Source organism: Phodopus roborovskii, unplaced genomic scaffold (genome assembly GCF_943737965.1).
Source record: "Phodopus roborovskii unplaced genomic scaffold, PHOROB, whole genome shotgun sequence".
Classification (NCBI taxonomy): domain Eukaryota; kingdom Metazoa; phylum Chordata; class Mammalia; order Rodentia; family Cricetidae; genus Phodopus; species Phodopus roborovskii.
The window spans coordinates 8935142-8955793 of NW_026126482.1; the positions used below are offsets into that span (position 1 = coordinate 8935142).

Consider the following 20652-nt stretch of genomic DNA (forward strand, 5'->3'; position numbering starts at 1 on the left):
TGACAGCATCTTGGATGTCCTCCAGGAATCCAGAGTGCGAAGTATTCTCTGTCATATTGTGCACTTCCAGACTGTCTAACACCTGCCGAACGATCAGCCCGGAGGAGAGGGAGATGCTCGGTATGTGCAGTAGTGTGGCTTCTCTGGCTCTCACTCTCATCTCTGTCTTTACCAGTTCACAGCACTCAAAATTTCAGTGGCGACACCCCCAACCCCCAGAATGTTTTAGACGTGATGCCTAAAGGCCTGGAAGGAAGTGGTCTTCTCTACCCCAGACCAACGTTCTGGGCTGGCACAGTGACCTTGCACAGGGTGATGGCACCAGCCTGCGCTTTACTGTCCAACAGCGTGTCCCTGATTTCAGTGAGGTCCTCGTTGGTGAATACAAAGCCCACATTCCCTCAGCTGTGAGGCAGCAGTTTCTGCAGAGCTGGGAAGTTTGCAGATGCCCCCGACAGCCTTGCACATCCTGGGCTTCTTCTCATCAGCACCACAGCCTTCCCTCTCCGGGACACGCGAACGGCTGACCTGCTTGGAGCCCACATTGTCTGCCCCACAATGAAGCAATCTGGATAAGCACCTAAAAGCTCCTAAGGAAGTAGGTGGACTCCCAAGTCACCCTGTTTTCCCCGGGCATCATGGCCGTGTATTAGGGTTTAGAATGAAGATGCCTGGCAAGAGATCTTTTTATTTTCTCTATGGCAGTTTTTCTTGCCTAATGGTGGACATGAGTAACTGCACTACCCTGTAGGAGCCTCAAGGCCTGGGCATACCTGTTCCTCTGTGCCTGTGAGTTCCACAGCTGAGGACTTAGTCAAGATCAAGAAATGCAGGGAGGAAAGCCATCTGTGCTGGCCACAGAACTTTCCTTGTTCCCCGAACAGTGCAGTACAAAGTGCTCTCACAGCATTTGCATTGATTAGATATCCTAAGTAATCCAGAGATGACTCAAAGCGTACCGGTGGGGGCGCACGGCTATCTGCAAACATGGTACCATTTTATATAAGGGACCTGCATCCTCCCACCGGGCATCTGCTGGGACCCTGCGGCCGGTCCCCACTGTGACGATTGTGCATGCTCTTGGTCCTTATGTCAGCGTTTGTTGACCCATGCATTCCCCATTCCTTTAGTTTCTCTCAATACCTGTCTCTGATAAGTTGCTCAAGATTTTCCTGTTGTGTACTCACAATAGAGAGATTCACAAGTCCAAGGTAATTGAGCCCATTTACAGACTCCATGTCTGCAGGTTCTTGACGCTCCATGCCAGCCTTAGTACCCATGTGTGGACAGACATTAATAGTTTTGTGAAGGTTTTTATTATTTTTTTTTGTCTTTTTTTTTTTTTTTTTTTTTTTTTTGCTTTGTTTTGTTTTGTTGTTGTTTTGTTTTTTGGTTTTCTGAGACAGGGTTTCTCTGTGTAGCTTTGGAGCTAATCCTGGAACTAACTCTGTAGACCAGGCTGGACTCGAACTCACAGAGATCTGCCTGCCTCTGCCTCCCGAGTGCTGGGATTAAAGGTGTGCGCCACCAATGCCTGGCTAGTTTTGTGAAGTTTTAACTGAGAGATAGAATCTCACTTTCATTTGGTCTCTACTAAGTAATGACAGTGAACACTGAATATTTTGTGCATTTGTGGGTTGGTGTTTTTGAGGGGTAGGGAAGACTCTTGCTGATTCTTCTCCTGTGAATTTCTTGTTACTTTTGTGGAGTCTTCATTTGGATATTTGTCATATGAACACTTGCCAGAATTCAAGGGGAGTCATGCATCTAAAACTCTAATAATGATAATATAAAAAATACCCAGAGCAACGATCTCAGGAAGCTGGGATCTTGCACAGAGACACCTGGCAGAGCAACAATCTCAGGAAGCTGGGATCTCGCACAGAGACACCTGGCAATAAGAACAAGGACGAGTGACATGGGCCAGAGACATGCAGAGACCATCACAGCCCGACAGAGAAAATGCCCCTGCAAGGTCAGATGCCCAGGAGCTGCCTGTCTGGGGGGCTGGCATCACCTGTAAATGACATATGCAACTGGGAGCGGCTGCTTTATGTGACCCTTTGCAAACCATTGTCTCCCATCGCTCTGTGGATATGTCCCCCTGAATTTCCCCTGCATGAGCCTTCCAGGTCTGCTGAGTCTTTGGAGACTACCCATCTGTGATTTAGGTTGGCCGCCTTTCTGTGACTGATTTATAGGACTCCTTTTCAATATCCTGTTCGCCAATGTTCCGTAAGGACCTCCCCCCACCTTTGGCTACTCACTACACTTTGTCATCGATCATTTTCACTTAGCAGTTTGTGGTTTTAATCAAATCAACCCTTTCCCCTGTGGTTTGTGCCTTTAAAATTTTTTAAATTGAAAATAGATTTTTTTTTCCCATATAATATGTTCTGATTACAGTTTCCCTTCTCCAACTCCTCCAACTTTTCCATTCTTTAAAAAAAAAATCTTTTCCATTTAAAAATATGGAATGCCTCATGAATTTGCATGCCACTCTCGCACAGAGTGCATGCTCATCTTCTCTATCATTCCAGTTTTAGTGTGTGTGCTGCTGTTCTTTTCTGGACATTAAAATGGATTTTCTTCTAATGTCTTCAGGTCATTCTCTGCTGGATTCTGGTGACACTGCATTCATCTCTTGTGCAGTTATATGAGGAAAAGCTCTCTGCTCTCTGCTGAGGTTAGAAACTGAGAGTCAGTGAGTTCCTCAAGGTTCATAGCTGAGAATGACAAAATAGGGAGGGATCTGTGTCCACAGTAGAGATCCGTGTCCACAGTAGAGATCCGTGTCCACAGTGGAGATCTGTGTCCACAGTGGAGATCCGTGTCCACAGTAGGAATCCGTGTCCACAGTAGAGATCGTGTCCACAGTGGAGATCCGTGTCCACAGTGGAGATCTGTGTCCACAGTAGGGATCTGTGTCCACAGTAGAGATCCGTGTCCACAGTAGGGATCTGTGTCCACAGTAGAGATCCGTGTCCACAGTAGAGATCCGTGTCCACAGTGGAGATCCGTGTCCACAGTGGAGATCCGTGTCCACAGTAGAGATCCGTGTCCACAGTAGGGATCCGTGTCCACAGTAGGGATCCGTGTCCACAGTGGAGATCCGTGTCCACAGTGGAGATCTGTGTCCACAGTAGAGATCCGTGTCCACAGTAGCCCAGAAGTTGCCTGAGAGTCCTCCTGCAGCCACAGGTTTACTTCCTCTCTTTGGACAGATTGGACAGGAACGCTCGGTTCCCTCCCATTCTCCAGCAGAGGGCAGCTCATCTCAGAGAAGGAAGTGGATTCTGTCACTTACTGGAGTCAGAGTATAACTTCGGACCTATGTCTTCATGGGGCATTTGGTTAGGCTGGGAACCTCTCTGGGTTCTTGGCTTCCCATCACCAGAGTACCAGGCCATGCCAGCTTCCTGCCCATGTGGCTTTGGATCCTGGCAGGCGAAGCCTTCTCCAGGCAGGCATTGTGCTCCCTGTTAGGGCATGGCAGAGCTGCAAAGGTTGTTTCATTTTGCTTTCCTTAGAAAATTGAGGTCTGCCTGTTATCCCAGTGTCCCTGGCATGGAAAGTTCCTGAGACAGATTTGCAGAGAAGATCCAGTTTTGAGTGACCAACAGGGCTGTGGTCCCTGAAGCCCAGGTTCCAGGCTGGTTCTCCTTAGCTCTGCTAGGACATAGATGTGGCCATAGTGCGCAGATATGTCTTACTCTGACAACCAAGGGCTTATGATTTGCAGTGAACATCACATCCTCAAGGGGTCAACCTGCTACTTAGTTATGTTTGGTGACAGGACCTAAACCCAACATTTCCTCTGGTAGGCTCATATCCAAGCCTTTCCCCCAAACTGCAACCTTCCCCGGTGGCCCGCTTGGACACTTCCTGCCATAAAGAAAGCCACTGTTGCCTTCTAGGTCTCAGCTCACCAAAGTCCCACAAATTGTACTTGAACTATCCAGCCAGGTGAAAAATCTCTTTAGGAGACATTTGTGTGTCCTTCACCTCCACACAGCTACCAGACTACTGGAACTGAAGGAATCAAAATTCCCCAGGTAGCTCATGATGGAGAAGGAAAATGCTGGGCCATGAGGCCAGGCAAATATGCAACTTCTTCGGAAAGAGTCCATGCAGATCTCACGCCTTGTCAGAGCAGCTTGAACAAGAGGCAGGAGCTGATACAAAGATGGGTCAGTCATCAATGGGACCACGTGTTGACCAGGACTGCTAAGCTATGCATACCCTTTACCTCTGCAGGTCAGGACCCTAGAAAACAATCTGGGGCTCAGTGACCCTCTCTGTGGTGACTTGGATGAATTTCCTTTCTCTGCTTTTGACTATTTGGTCTTTTTAACTGGCCTATTGTGGGCAGGCTGCTGAGCCTAACCTATTAGGGATGTCATGGCCCAGGCTTTCACCCTAACAGCTCCAGCAACAACCGTTACAGGAAAAAAAAAAACAGATTTGGGGTGCCATCCACTCACAACTTGACCTCGGGTAGGGAGACATGATCCAATGGTTGGAACACCAGCTGGGGTCAATTTATTGCAAAGATCATCCACCCCAGTCACTACTGGCTGCTTTTTGTCTTTATTTAGTGAACAGAAATGAATATTTGGACTCCCCAAAAGTCTGAACCTTGTTAAGTTTCTCCCCCATTGGTGCACCTTGGAGTTCAGAGCCATCCAGGTTTTGATGGATAGTTAGGGCTACTACATCATATGTGACAGGCCTTGTCAATTTGTGAGAACATTTAGAATTTAGGTTTTCTGCTAGCTATCAGGGCATCCGAGGACGACAAGGAAGGCTGAGCATATTTGTCTTAGGGACTTTTCTGAGCAATTGGGTTCTGTAGAGCCATTTGGAACACAGAGAAACAAAGGCGTTCAGGAGAACTCAACTGTGATTTGTGTAGACGTGGGGAACAATAAGTGTGCATTTTCTTGACATCTCCTAGGGAGATTTCTAAGTGACCAATCTTTTGTAGATTTGTGGTGATTTATCCAAAAGTACACTTTGCATTAATATAATTACTTTGTGTGTCACTTTGTGTCTAAAGCAGCATGGGGACAAAGTTAATCTGTCCTTGCAGGGGAAAATTCTCCTTACAGGATTTTCAAGATGAGATAGCTCTTGAAGATCCTGTAATGGGATTTTTTTTTTTCCAGGAATATCCTCAATATGCAAGTGACGAATGCAGGATTGATATCAAGCCTGTTATACACATAGAAAGATGGCTGTGTGTGCAGTCCAAGGTCTTTATGTTGGGTTTTCTTTTCTTGATAGGAATTCAAAAGACTTGATCCCTATAGACCTCCAGTACCAGGGGACATCGACTCTGTAGTAAAAAGGCAATGTTGTTACATTTTACCCAAAAGATAGCTAATGTCTTTCCCTTAAAGAGTGATTAAGTTGTTTAGATATCAGAGATATCTAAACTGACCTTTGCTAGGTAGATTTAAAACATCTCTTTTTATCTAAGTATTTTTGTATGGTTTCTGGACTCTGCTCCACATAAAATACATATCTATTTTGTTGATGTTAAGAAGGGCTAATTTTATTATAGGATAGTAAAGTTGTGCTAAGATTAATTCTAATGTTAAGAGTGTATTACTAAGAGACAATACATGTTGTTATAAATAATTCTACAAGACTGGAGAGTTGAATAGCTGAGTTGGTGTATATGTACCTTGTACTGTTATTTAGAGTATATGTTTTATTAAGCTGTTTATGTTTTTTTGACTGATTTTTGCTACCCAGAAAACTGTGTCCTAGCAAAGTTAGGGTTCACTTCCATACCTATTTATGTTAAGGTCTTTCAAATGACCTGTTTATAATCAACTGTTTTAAAATGGTTTTCCTGTATGTATGTGTGCATTCATATATATGACCAGTGGTTATGCACAGCTGTATATCTAAACTTTACACACATGTAAAAGTTTTCAGAGTTAAGGATTGATGAAATGGCCCAGATGTTAAAAGCACTGGCTGCTCTTCAGAGGAACCAACTTCAGTTCCCTGCTGGTACCCATGTGGTACCTCACAACCATCTGTAACTCCAGTTCCAAGGGAATCAGGTGCCCTCTGCTGGCTTCTTCAGGAACTGCATACATGTGGTATGTATGCATACACACAGGCAAAACTACCAATTTTTTAAGTTTACTGTTAAATTGGGGCAGTAGTGGCACAGGCCTTTAATCCCAATACTCAGGCAGAGACAGGAGGATCTCTGAGAATTTGAGGTCAGCCTGGTCTACAGAGTGAGTTCTAGGACAGCCAGGACTATACAGAGAATCTGTCTTGAAAAACTAAAACCAAACCAAACCAAACCAAACAAAACAAAAACAAACAAAACAAAAAAATCCAAAACCAAAAACAAACCAAACAAACAAAAAAGCAGATAAAAGGTATTTTCTTAATACATGTAAAGTGGCCACTAAGCACTCCTGCCTGTACAGTATACATTATATCTGGATTTTGTTTGTGCAAAATGGCCAGTGAAATTAATCTAGTCATTGTCACTCAGATAAAAAAATTAAAAAAATAAAATAACCCTGACTGTAACAAGTACAGTTTTTCCTCCTGCTGCCAGTCTTGTCCGGCAGCCACGCCGCCAGCCCCAAATAATACACAGAGACTCTGTATATGATACAATACTGTTGGCCCAGTTACTTGTTTCTTATCGGCTAGCTCTGTCTTAATTATTAACCCATTTCTGCTGATCTATGTATTTCTCTTACCAGGGAGCCGGCGGCATACTGCTTTCTCCAGACTCTCCATCTTGACTCCTCCTTCCTACTTCCTATTTCCTCCTTGTCTCCTAGTCCCTCCTATCTTCCTTTCCTATTGGCCAACAGTGCTTTATTATTAACCAGTATGAGAAACATATACAGAATGACATCTCCCATCATCTCCTCTTTTCTGTCTAAACAAAAACAAGGGTTTTAACCTTAACATAGCAAAATATATCACATAACAGTTATCAAATAAGAATCACAGTTAACACTATTTAGTCCATTAACATTTAGCAAGATTTGAAGAAAATATTCCATCATCTATCCTATCTTTGTGTGTCTAAAGTCTATGTAACTTATCTTTAATACTAAGGAAAACTATAACCATAACTATCTGTCTTCAACTCCTTCAAAGACCACAGAAGGATAGTCTATAAACTCTAGAAATGACAGAGACATCTTGCCTTGTCAGGCACCTGAAGTTCTTCTGTAATCTTCCGTCTTCAGCCCATAGGCCATAGTGTGTCTGGCAGACTCTTCAGCAATGCAGAAAACTTTAAACTGTCTTCTTTATTGGCAGTTTGTCAGTCACTTTTCTCCGTGTCCTGCATACTGTCTCGAAGACTCTTCCATGAAGCAGGATCTCTGTAGCAATGTCCATCTTGAATCAGGAGTCACTTTCCTGTGGGTCCTGCATGTCCAGTTTATACATCACAAAGTCAAACAGTCCAGACCAGAGCAGTATCTTGTCCAAATGGCTAGTCTTGCCATATTGGAAGCAAACTTCATAATGCATTTCTTCGATGTCCATCTTCCTTTCTGGTGCAGGTGGTATTGCCAAGAGCAATTATGTCTCACTGTCACAAAAACCCTAAACCACTTTAAATGCCATATTCTGTAGGTCTTTGAAAGGTTTGAAGAATTCCTATCTATCTCAAATACATCTCTGTGTATCTTGAAAAACCTAACTAACTTAACTCTAAGCTTTGACTATCATAGGTAATTATCTATAATCTGTACTACATTATACATTCTATATAAACACAATACCTAAACAAGAGGAGAAATACACATCTCACAAAATTGACATTAAATTGTATCAATAAATGAAAATCCATTCCAATACAAAGTATCCATATCTATACCATAATTCCCTTTTTACCTTTAAAAAGAATATTGGTTGTGATCATTACCCATTTATAACCAAGTCCATTTAAATGAAACCAAACATTTATAAACAATATTTGGGAATTTGGGCGTTGTTCTTTCCAAACTACTTCCTGCTGACAGGGGGCGCTGTCATGGGGGATCATGAGAAGACACAGAAATCTTGGCTGTAGTCTGCAAGGCTGCTTTGTTCAGCTATTTTGAATGTAGGATCACCTGGTCCTCTGTTTCAGGGGGTCTGGCTTGATCAAACCACATTAGTCTGGAAGGAATCCACAGCTTTTTATTTTCTGTGGAAACAAAAATAGAAATCCTTTTCCCCAGTAACTTGTCCTTAAACTTAAATGTTGGAGTCAAAGCATTTTTAAAATATATAAATTTAATTAATACAGCAGCATTTCCTTTATCAGTTGTTATTTTTTCAGCAGTCAAACAATGTAGAGACAACACAATAGCATACAGTAACCAGATTCTCTCTGAGCTTTTCATCTTTACGTGCCTTTATTACTCTGTTTATTTTACTTTTATTTTTTTATTTTTTGACATAGGGTTTCACTGTGTAACTCTTATCTGTCCTGGAATTTACTCTGCATACCAGGTTTACTTTGCAAATCACAGAGATCTGCTTGCCTCTGTCTCCTGAGTGCTGGGATTAAAGGCGTGTGCTACAACACCCAGTTCCTCTTTGTCTCTTTAAAACCATTTTTTTCATGTCTACATATATTTTAAAACACACTGTAAACCTTTAGAGGTTTTTCTTAATATGAATCTGTCTTTACTGTAAATCTTTATATTTTTCTGGCCATGAGTCTTTATCTGTTAAACAACAACATTGTTAAAATGAAAGTCTTTGTTTCTGCCGCAGTTTACCAAAGATGGTGGCGGGTACTTTTACCGCCAGCACTGAGAGCTGTGCTCACCGCCTTGGTCTGCGTTGCCACGCAGAAAGCATGCTGCCGGCTTGGAGATGTGGTCACTGCCATTGCCATCTCTCATACACACCAATAAATTGTTAGCAGAGTTTCTTAAAAGCCCTGTGCTTTTTTGCGGCTTTTGCTGAGTCAGGAATCCTCGCTTAAAGGAGCCACACAAATATCTGCTTGTCTCTTGCAAAGCAGATTCCAACCGAGAAAAATGCTGCTACCAAGAAACCTTGCTTGTCTGTGTTCTTTTGTTTCTAACACCGCGTTTTTAAGCTTTTTTTTTTTTTTTAACTTAAGTGTAAATTCTTATTAGCCACGTGGGCGCCATTTGTAACGAGTACGGTTTTTCTGCCCACCACCTGCTCTTGTTCCACCACCAAGCCAGCCCATAATACACAGAGACTCTGTATATGATACAATACTGTTGGCCCAGTTACTTGTTTCTTATCGGCTAGCTCTGTCTTAATTATTAACCCATTTCTGCTGATCTATGTATTTCTCTTACCAGGGAGCCGGCGGCATACTGCTTTCTCCAGACTCTCCATCTTGACTCCTCCTTCCTACTTCCTATTTCCTCCTTGTCTCCTAGTCCCTCCTATCTTCCTTTCCTATTGGCCAACAGTGCTTTATTATTAACCAGTATGAGAAACATATACAGAATGACATCTCCCATCACCTGATATTTAGACAGTTCTGCTGGTTAAGACCTGGCTCAAGGTGAAACTGAAGCAGATTGTTGGGGGTAGACATCTATTAGAAAGAAGAGTTACCAATGCTATGGACAGACAGACAGCAGCAGAGCAAGGACTCTGAGGAGAGCTCAGGTCTCAGAGTCAGAAACAGACAGTGTGGTGGGAGCCAGCAGCCAGGGTGGAGGAAGATGGGGCATTTTACAGTGGGGGGGGGGTCTCTGACTCCTAGGCAGGATGACAAGTGTGGGGTACCAGGCATTATCTTGCCTGATGCAAGGCTCTAAATCTTTTTTTTTTTTTTTTTTTTTTTTTTCCTCTTTACATATCGATTTTATTTTTGGTTTTTTTATTTTTTATTTTACACGTCGATCCCAGTTTCCTCTCCCTCCCTCCACCCCTCCCTCCCTCCCTCTTGCCCTCTGTCCCCACTCATACACCCTGACCACCCTCCCCTCCCATCCCCCCCACTCCACATGTAGGGCTATACCAATTTGTTCAAGGGTACCTCCTACTTTCTCTTCTAAGAGGTTCAGTGTGACTGGATTTATGTTGAGGTCTTTGATCCATTTGGACTTGAGTTTTGTGCATGGAGATAGACACGGGTCTATCTGCAGTCTTCTACACACCATCATCCAATTGTGCCAGCACCATTTGTTGAAGATGCTTTCCTCCCCGCCCCCCCCCATCATATACTTTTAGCTGTTTTGTCAAAAATCAGGTATTCATAGGTGTGTGGGTTAATATCAGGGTTTTGATTCTATTCCATTGGTCTACCTGTCTATTTTTTGTGCCAATACCAGGCTATTTTCAGGACTATCGCTCTGTAGCAGAGCTTAAAGTCAGGGATGGTGATGCCTCCTGAAGTTCTTTTATTGTACAGGGTTGTTTTGGCTATCCTGGGTCTATTGTTTTTCCATATAAAGTTGATTATTATCCTTTCAAGGTCAATGAAGAATTGTGGTGGGATTTTAATGGGGATTGCATTGAATCTGTAGATTGCTTTTGGCAAGATTGCCATTTTTACTATATTTATCCTACCTATCCAAGAACGTAGGAGATCTTTCCATTTTCTGGTATCTCCTTTAATTTCTTTCTTTAAAGTCACAAAGTTCTTATTATAGAGGTCTTTCACTTGTTTGATAAGAATTACCCCAAGATACTTTATGTTGCTTGTGGCTATTGAAAAAGGTGCCGTTTCTCTGATTTCTTTCTCAGCCTCTTTGTCGTCTGAATAAAGTAGGGCTACTGATTTGTTTGAGTTTATCTTGTATCCTGCTAGTTTGCTGAAGGTGTTTATCAGCTGTAGGTGTTCCCTGGTAGAGTTTTTTGAGTCGCTTATGTAAACTATCATATCATCTGCAAATAGAGAAAGTTTGACTTCTTCCTTTCCAATTTGTTTCCCCTTGATCTCCTTTTGTTGTCTTATAGCTTTAGCTAGAACTTCAAGTACAATATTGAAGAGATATGGAGAGGGCAGCCTTGTCTTGTTCCTGATTTTAGAGGAATCACCTTAAGCTTCTCTCCATTCAGTTTGATGTTGGCTGTTGGTTTGCTGTATATTGCTCTTATTATGTTTAGGTATGTTCCTGTTATCCCTGATCTCTCCAAGACCTTTATCATGAAAGGGTGCTGAATTTTGTCAAAGGCTTTTTTAGCATCTAGGGAGATGATCATATGGTTTTTCTTTTTCAGTTTGTTTATGTGGTGGATCACGATGATAGATTTTCGTATGCTAAACCATCCCTGCAACCCAGGGATGAAGCCTACTTGGTCATGGTGGATGCTTTCCCTGATGTATTCTTGGATTCGGTTTGCCAGTATTTTATTGAATATTTTTGCATCGATGTTCATCAGGGATATTGGTCTGTAGTTTTCTTTCTTAGTTGTGTCTTTGTGTGGCTTGGGTACCAAGGTGATTGTGGCCTCGTAAAAAGAGTTTGGTAAGGAACCTTCTGTTTCTATTGTGTGGAACAATTTGAGGAGTATTGGTATTAACTCTCCCTTGAATTTCTAGTAGAATTCTGCACTGAAGCCATTTGGCCCTGAGCTTTTTTTGGTTGGAAGGCTTTTGATGACTGCTTCTATTTCATTGGGGGTTATAGGTCTATTTAAGTTGTTTGTCTGTTCTTGATTTAATTTTAGTAAGTGATAGTTACTTACAGAAATTTGTTCATTTCCTTTGTTGTCTGGACTTCCTCTGTGTCTGTTGTTATGTCCCCCTTTTTGTTTCTGATTTTGTTAATTTGCATGTTTTCTCTCTGCTTTTTGGTTAGTTTGGATAAAGGTTTGTCTATCTTGTTGATTTTCTCGAAAAACAAACTCTTTGTTGCATTAATTTTTTTGTATTGTTTTTCTGGTTTCTATTTTATTGATTTCAGCCCTCAAATTGATTATTTCCTGGCATCTACTCCTCCGGGGTGAGTTTGCTTCTTTTTGTTCTAAGGCTTTCAGTTGTGCTGTTAATTCTCTAATGTTGACTATCCTCTGTTTTCTTCATATGGGCACTTAGTGCAATGAACTTCCCTCGTAACACTGCTTTCAAGGTGTCCCATTAGTTCGGGTATGTTGTATCCTCATTCTCGTTGACTTTTAGGAAGTCCTTAACTTCTTTCTTTATTTCTTCTTTGACCGAGGTGTGGTGCAATTGTGCATTGTTCAGTTTCCATGAGTTTGTAGAGTTCCTGCGATTTGTGTTGTTGTTGAATTCCAATTTTAAAGCATGGTGGTCTGATAAGATACAGGGGACTATTCTAATTCTTTTGTATCTGTTGAGGTTTCTTATGCCACCTAGTATGTGGTCGATTTTAGAGAAGGTTCCATGTGGAGCAGAGAATAAGGTATATTCTTTTGTGTTTGGATGGAATGTTTTATATATATATATATATGACTGTTAAACCCAGTTGAGACATAACTTCTGTTAGTTCTTTTGTTTCTTTGTTGAGTTTCTGATTGGTGGTCCTGTCTAGTGGTGAGAGTGGTGTGTTGAAGTCTCCCACTATAAGTGTGTGAGGTTTTATGTGAGGTTTGAATTTTAGTAGCTTTTCTTTTATGAATGTGGGTGCCTTTGTATTTGGGGCATAGATGTTCAGAATTGAGACTTTGTGTTGATGGATTTCTCTTGCAATGAATATGAAATGACCATCATCATCTCTGTTGATTAATTTTTGTTTGAAATCTAACTTGTTAGATATTAGGATAGCCACACCTGCTTGCTTCTTGGGCCCTTTGATTGGAAGATCTTTTCCCAACCCTTTACCCTGAGGTAATGTCTATCTTTGAAGCTTAGATGTGTTTCTTGTGTGCAGCAGAAGGATGGATTCTGTCTTCATATCCATTCTGTTAGCCTGTGTCTTTTTAGAGGTGAGTTAAGACCATTAATGTTGAGAGTAAGGACCATTGATTGATAATGCTTGTTTGTTTTAGATTTGTTGTTGGCAGTGGTATTTTGAGTATATTTATCCTGCTTTGCCCTTGGGTCCTGGTGAAGTGGGATTATCTGTTGCCTATGTCTTTGTGAGTGTAGTTAACTTCCTTGGGTTGGAGTTTTCCTTCCAAAACTTTCTGTAGGGCTGGATTTGTAGATATGTACATTGTGAAAATCTGGCTTTGTCATTAAATATATTGTTTTCTCCATCTATAGATATTGAGAGTTTTGCTGAATATAGTAGCCTGGGCTGGCACCTGTGAACTCTTAATACTTGTAGAATATCTATCCAGGACCTTCTGGCCTTGAGGGTTTCCATGGAGAAGTCGGGTGTAATTTTGATAGGTCTGCCTTTATATGTTACCTGTCCTTTTTCCTTCGCTGCTCTTAATAGTCTTTCTTTATTCTGTGTGTTAGGTGTTTTGATTATTATATGCCGAGGGGTCTTTTTTCTTTGGTCCAGCCTATTCGATGTTCGGTATGCTTCTTGTACTTTCATGGGCATGTCCTTCTTCAGATTGGGAAAGTTTTCCTCAATGATTTTGTTGAATATGTTTTCGGCACCTTTGAACTGGGCTTCCTCACCTTCCTCTATGCCTATTATTCTTAGGTTTGGTCTTTTCACAGTGTCCCACATTTCCTGGATGTTTTGTGTTAAGGATTTGTTGGATTTACGATTTTCTTTGGTCGATGAATCTATTTCCTGTAGTTTATCTTCCGCGCCTGAGATTCTCTCTTCCATCTCTTGTATTCTGTTGGTTATGCTTGTGTCTGTACTTCCCGATTGTTTGCCCAGTTTTTCTGTTTCCAGCATTCCTTCGGTTTGTGTTGCCTTTATTTTCTCTATTTCAGTTTTCAAGTCCTGAACGGTTTCCTTCACCTTGCTTTTTCTTGGCTTTCTGTACTTTATTTAAGAAATTTGTTCATTTTTTTCAATTTTTTGTTTGTTTTTTCTTCCATTTCTTTAAGAGATTTTCTCACATCGTCTTTGAGGGCCTCTATCATTTTTATGATGATACTTTTTAAGTTGTTCTCTTCTGCTTCATCTGCTTTGGGGTGTTCAGGTCTAGTTGGTGTAGATTCCTTAGATTCTGGTGGTGTTATGCTTATCTTTCTGTTGTTAGGTGTTTTCTTGTATTGCCTCCCATAGCTTCTTCCAGTAGGTGTTTGTGGGGTCTCTCCCTCTCTCTATGGTACTTCCCCAGTGGGCTTATGTGGGTCAGAGGTTCAATATCTGTAGCTTTGGGTGGCCCAAGCTCTCTAGGAGGTCTCCCCACAAGCAGGGGCCTGGTGATGGGGGCCAAAGATCAGGCTCCAGCAGAAGATTGGCCATGGGAGTCAAAGATCCTGAAGGCTGGGACTGAGGATGTTCTGTATGCTGATAGGCAGATCTAGCTGGGGCCTGGTACTCTCCAGTTGAGGCCTCTTTAGCAGAGGCCCCATGATGGGGGTCAAGGATCCAGCCTGCAGGAACTCAGAGTGGCCCCAAGGGGATAGGCGGATCTCTGGGAGGGGCTGGAACTCCAGTAGAGGACCAGCAGTGGGGGTCAGAGACCTGGCAGGTGGAAATTAGGGGTGTGTGGATAGGCAGGTCTAGTGTGCTCAGAGCAGCTCCAGGAAGTTCCCCGAAGGTATCTAGATTGTTGGCTCCACCCTCTGCCCCAGTGCTCAACCAGAGCATGGGACAGTGGGCAGGGTAGGGCACAGGATAGGGGGAGGGCAGGCTCTCGGTGGGAGTGGGTGGCTGTGTATCAGAGCTCCAAGAGCGCTCTCGATGGGGATAGGACACAGGGGCATTGAGATCCGGGTCCAATCCAGGGAATTCCCGGGGAAGGGCGTGGGGGGATTCCACCCAAATTGGCCCCAGACTCACCTCTAGCCAAGGCCTGGCAATGGGGATCAAAGACATTGGGGGTCAAAGACTGGGCTGTTTCCTCACCAATAGGCGGATCTAGCTGGGGCCTGGCACTCTCCAGCTGAGGCCTCTTTAGCAGAGGCCCTGTGATGGGGGTCAAGGCTCTAAATCTTGCTTGAGTGTAAAACCTCAACATTTCCGTGTAAAGAACTTCTGTGTGGTTCTGTGGATGATGTTAGCTGTTGCCAGTTCTTTTGTGTGTAAATACCGCCATGACCCTCATGGAGTATTCAAGCCTTCCAAAGCTTAGAAGAGTGCTTTACCAAGATGCTTTCCTCCAAGCTAAAACTGTTAATATAAGCTCCCCCTACCCCAGATGTGTTCACATCTTCCTAGTCCCTTTATATGATTCTCTTTGATCTGTGAGACACTTCCTAACACTGCACACACCTCCTAACAGTTAACGAAAACGCTGGACATTCCTCAGGCAAGTGTTGGGAGGCACTGCCAGTCAGGGCTACAGTCTACCAGGGCCTGGCAGCTTTCTCCAAGCAACATGAGGGACTCCCTCCCCAGGGAGGCTTCCTGCTCTCTACCTGCCTTTATTTGGAGGATGTCTCTAGGTCCAGATGCCTCACTTGTCTCAAGGATGACCCTTGACATAGTTCCCTGCAAATGCTCTTCCTGGAGGACCACATGGTAATTCAGTAGCAAGCTCTAGCTATTTTCAGAGGACTATGCTGCAGCTAACCCTTCTCTATAATGGGAGTGAGCCGCTTAGTGCAAATTAGGGTTTGTCTCCAGGCTCCCCACTCCAATGCATTCCCTATACTCTGGAATAAAGTCTCACTGAAGGGCTATCTCAGTTGTATTCACACTCTTGTAACCCTGTCCCCCACTTCTGCTTCCTCCCGCCTGATGGACCGGCAGCCGAGGGGTGCAACTGTAAACAAGTATTTGAGCATCAAACTCATTTCCTGTAAATATTTGCTCTAGTTGGCTGAGCTCTTGTAAAGCTTCAGATGTGTAGCCAGTTAACATTCTGCAGAAACACAACTCCTAAGAAAAGACTCTAGGACATCACCCACAGGACGGAAGTCATTAAATTTAAGAAAAGAATCCAGGTGGGTCTGGCCTAACAGGCACTTCTTTGGTGCCCGTTAGTTTCTTGAATTTGACCACGAAGGGTTCTATTGGCAATTAACTCCTGGCTTCTCTTGATTATCACTCTGCCCTCCTAAACGAGGGACAGATTGAGTCAAGCGGGGTTCATCAAATCTCAGCAACAAAGAACAGTCACAGTAAAGGCCCGGGATGGCTGGTCAGTGAACTGTAGTGGTTTCTATAGAAATGGTCCCATAGACTCATGGATTTGAATGCTTGGTCTCCGGGGAGTGGCCTGTCAGGAGCAGGGGTGGCCTTGTTGGGGAAAGTGTGTCACTGGGGGTGGGCTTTGGGATTTCATAAGCTCTTCCTGCCTCTGCAGATCTGGATGTAAAGCTCTTGGTTACTTCCCCAGCACCGTGTCTGCCTGCATGATGGACGCCATGCTCCTACCCTGATGATAATGGACCAAGCCTCTGAAACTGTAAGCCGACCCCAGTTAAATGTTTTCCTTTATGAGCGTTTCTGTATAGCCAGGTGGTGGTGGTACATGCCTTTAATCCCAGAACTTAGGAGGTAGGTACAGGTGATGCTCTGAGGTTGAGTAAGTTCCAAGACAGTCAGGACAGCACAGAGAAACCCTGACTTGAAACTCATCCCCCCCCAAAAAAGAAAGAAAAAAGAGTTCCTGTAGTCACGGTGTCTCTCTTCACAGCAGTAGGATATTATTTAGAGAGAGAGGTGGTGGTGGCAGGATTTCAACCACTTTGAGAGATAAGACAACTTGACCACTATGGAAGCTGGCAGAAGCGCATTTCTTCACTTGACATGCATTTATTGAGTTCCTACTATGTGCCAACCCCCATACTGTGTTCCCATCCCAATGCCAGAGTCTTGTTTTCAGGAGCTTCCTCTGAAGAAGCGGAGACATGTAAACATGGTGGAAACACACAACCAAGCAAGGCCTTGCCGGAGCCGTGACGAAGGCTGCCAGGGAGAAGGGCTCCACATCCGAGGGCAGTCAGGGACCGAATACGGATGGAGGAGGCACCCGTGGAACCCACAGGAACATCAAACAAAAGACCCCCTGGGGTGGGGAGCCCCCTCAGGAGCTTGAACACTGAAGAGGAGCTCTGTGTGTCTGCAGCAAGAGATAAGAGGAAGTTATGGTGAGACTGGCAAGGCGGGGCCCTGTGAGTCACGTCAGTGGGGCAGTGGCTAGAGATTTTACTGAGCTGAGACACGACGGCACTTCCACTCCAAAGGGTTAGCTCTGGCTACAGTGGGGAACAACAGGTCCAGCCTACTGTACAGTGGGGTGGAGACAGTGGGTGTGTGGACAGAGTGAGCTTGGCAGCTCCCGGGGTGCTTTGTTCTGGAAACGCCATTCCGTTTATCACTGACCTGCTGACGGACTCTCTCACTGTTTCTTCTTGGCTGTTATGGAGAAGGCTGCTTTTGAACCTTTGGGTTCAGGTTCTTGTGTGAAGATGTTTCAGTTCTCCGGGTGCCACTCAAAGAGTGAGCTCTGGCTAACCTGGCAACTCTATAAATAGCGTTTTGAGAAACTTGCAGGCATTTTCTAAGTCAGCTGCACTATTTGCATTTCATCCAGCATCCAGAGAGTTCCCAGTGTCTGTGCCCCTGCCCAGCGCTCTCTGTTGCTAAGTGTCTTTGTTCTGGCCATGCCGGGGTGCCATGCTGTAGTATCTCTTTCTGATTTTTATTTTCATTTCTCTTCTCCTTTATTTTCCTCTGGGCAGCTGCCGAGAATTGCACTTGACCCCGCTCTGGGGTCTCTTTGTAAAACTCTGATGAGACGGTCCTCTTCGGCTAAAGTTTGTCTGTCATTGACTTTCAAACTTTTCCTTCCTTTCCATTCTTTAGCCAGCAGGGAAAACGAATCTGTTCCTGCACACCCAGATGCTGTGTCTTATGTTTAGATCTTTGATAGTTTTGGGGCAAGTATTTTTATGTGCTATAAGGCACCATATTCTTCCACCTAGATTCTTTTCACATTCTTTGTGAAGGTCTATGTGAAAGAATGAAGTTCAGATTCTTTTCTGTGTGGAAGAATGAGGCTCCCCTATAAAAATTGTCAAAAAATTATCCTTTCGCTCTCTCTTCCAGGGCTCTTGAGACCACAAGATGAGAAACATGGTTAGAAAATGATTCATGATGGAGGCTTCCCCTGACGACCCATATCTCATGAGGCTACACACAGCCTGTCTCTGCCCTGTCTCTCCTAATTCCTGAGAAGTGCACAGTTGGCTTGCAGACAAAGTTCAGTAGGGAGTCCTTGCTGCCTTGGAGCCTCCTTTAGGAGGCATGGGACAGGCAGCTGAAGAGTCCTGCAGCCTCCTGTACTGGGTAATATTGGCATCATGGAGAAGGAATGTTTCCTCTGCTCACTCAGCCAATCAGACAGAACTGGGTCCACAGCAGCTTCAAGCATTTCTGCTGTGGTCTCTAAGCAGCCAGAAGAGCATCCAAACCTTTCCTGCAAACCAGGCTGTCTCTTGGGACCCGGAGGAGGGGGTAGGATGAGCTGTAGCTTTGGCACACACTCAGCGGCAAACAGAATAACAATGAATACTTTTTAAATTGAGCCTAATTGCAACATGGAAAACAATACCATTTGAAAATGCAAATGTCTAACCCCACCATGCATTCTCTTCTCTCATCTCCCTTTTCTTCTCTCTGGTTCAGATGCAGCTCTCCACTCCCTGAGGGTTCTGAGCTTCCCTCACTCCACCCAACCGCATGTGCGGCTGCTGCTGGCCTACAGTAATCTGTGTGGGCAGGAGCGCCCCCTGGTTAGCACAATCAAAGGTGTCCAGGCAGTGGGGCTCCAAGGCTGTCCTTGGAGCAGTGGGGATGGCATGTTGGTGGTCAGAGCACACAAGGGAGAGGGATGCTCCTCCTGTTGCCCTCCCTGGCCTGAGATTTCATCCTGTAAAACAGAACACATTTGCCCACGTGATTCTGACTGGAAGTAACAGAATCCTCGTTGGCAGTGCCTTAAACACCGGGGTCCACTACTACCTTCCTGCCTGCAAGAAGCCTGAAAGGCAAAGGGGTAAATAGGAAGACAATTTTAAAACAGAGATTATTAAGTGTAGAGTAGCTGGCCAGGCCCCCAGACCACAATAGATGCAGAAAGGGTCTGAAGTTTCCCTATGGATGGCAATGTTTACAGACGGGTGAAATAAGAGATGGGTGGAAAATGGAAGTGGTGTGCTAACCGTCACCATTCAGTTTGGTTCTATCTCATGATTGGCCATGGGTTAACTCATGCTTGGCTAGTGTGATTGGCTGAGGCTTGCCATAAAAGCAGCGTGCCAACACTTCAGCTTGTTTGCTGGCCAAGTTAGGCTGCAGTTCACAGCAGAAGGATAGGATCCATGCGTATGGAGACTCTCAGGCTGCAGTTTAAATGCTTGCAGGCATGGTTCCTTGCTGGGCTTGTGTTGACCCTTCCTGGCCTTCTAAGATTCTCTCCTCATTTTGGGGGCAGTGGTCACAGTTGTCCAGCCTCATGGGAGGGCAGACAGGTCACCAACAGGAAACAAGCACATTCACTCTCACCTCTGATGCTTTCGAATAGTACTATAACTCTGAACACTTGGTGCAGCCAGCCTCCAGTGTCGTGAGTGCTGTCGTTGCTAATTACTGCTGTGTTACTTGAATAAAAGAGTCAATCCCAAATCTTGGGGCATCTCTAATAAAATTAATAGTTGGAATCATTCTAAGGAGACGGAATTCTTAGTTTATCATAGGACTTCCTAAACCTAAATTTGTTATATGTTAATAATTTTAGTATCAATAGCAATACAGCAATCCAATTGATCAATCCTAGTTAATAGTCTTTCCTTTTTTGAAGTAAGACATTGTGGTGATATATTATTTATGATTTACTAACGCTTGACTGAGGATTCAGAAAGCAAAGTCAACCACAAACCTTAGAAGCCAGGCACACACTTTTATTCCCAGCAGCCAGAAGCTAGGAGGTGGTTGCACACACCTTTAATCCCAGGATTCAGAATTATGAGGTAGATGGATCTCTGTGAGTTCAAGGTTACCCAGATCTAAAAGAGAATTACAGTTCATACTTTTAATCCTAACATGAGGGACGTATATAAGACAGAAGCAAGTAGGGGCATTCATTCTCCAGCCACGCTGGGGAGAGGTAGCAGTTTGAGATTTGGTGAAGAGCTTGTTTGTGGAGCAGGCCTTTAGGTGAGAGCTAGTAGCAGGCTGCTTTGCGCCCTGATCTTCAGCTTAAACCTCTCTACCTCTGGGTCATTTATTATTCCTGTTACAAGACATTCTATTGTTTGGGGCTCTAGAAGTCTGTATTTAATACAGGCACCAGCTGGTTGTGGTGGTGAAGGCTGGTAGGATTTGTTAAAAAATACAGTCACCTCTCCTCCCTCTCCTGAAGAAGTTTCATTTAGAAGATTTAAAATGGGACTCTGTCAGTCTGAAAACTTGATTTCCCATCCAAATTGTACTGAAAAATGAGAAAATCACTTCATAGAGGTAGTGAAATTTTTCATCTCTTAAACATGAAGATTTGGTTCAAGCATGACCTGGGTAAGCAAACAGCCATGACAAAAATGTGGCTTCCATCATGCGTGAAAATGTAGAGACTTATGAGTCAGTAAGGGAACCCAAAGCTACACAAAATCTCCAGTGCTCAGGACTTGGAACAAGTTTCTGTTGTGGATAAGCCTCTCAGTTTAGGTGTCTT

General features: G+C 43.8%; 1 non-coding gene across 1 annotated transcript; it reads right to left on the reverse strand.

Moving 5' to 3' along the window:
* Positions 1-2465: 2465 nt before the first annotated feature.
* LOC127229444 (U6 spliceosomal RNA) lies at positions 2466-2573 on the reverse strand. Its single transcript, XR_007835134.1, has one exon. It is a non-coding gene; the product is annotated as a U6 spliceosomal RNA (small nuclear RNA).
* Between the last annotated feature and the right edge of the window lie 18079 nt (positions 2574-20652).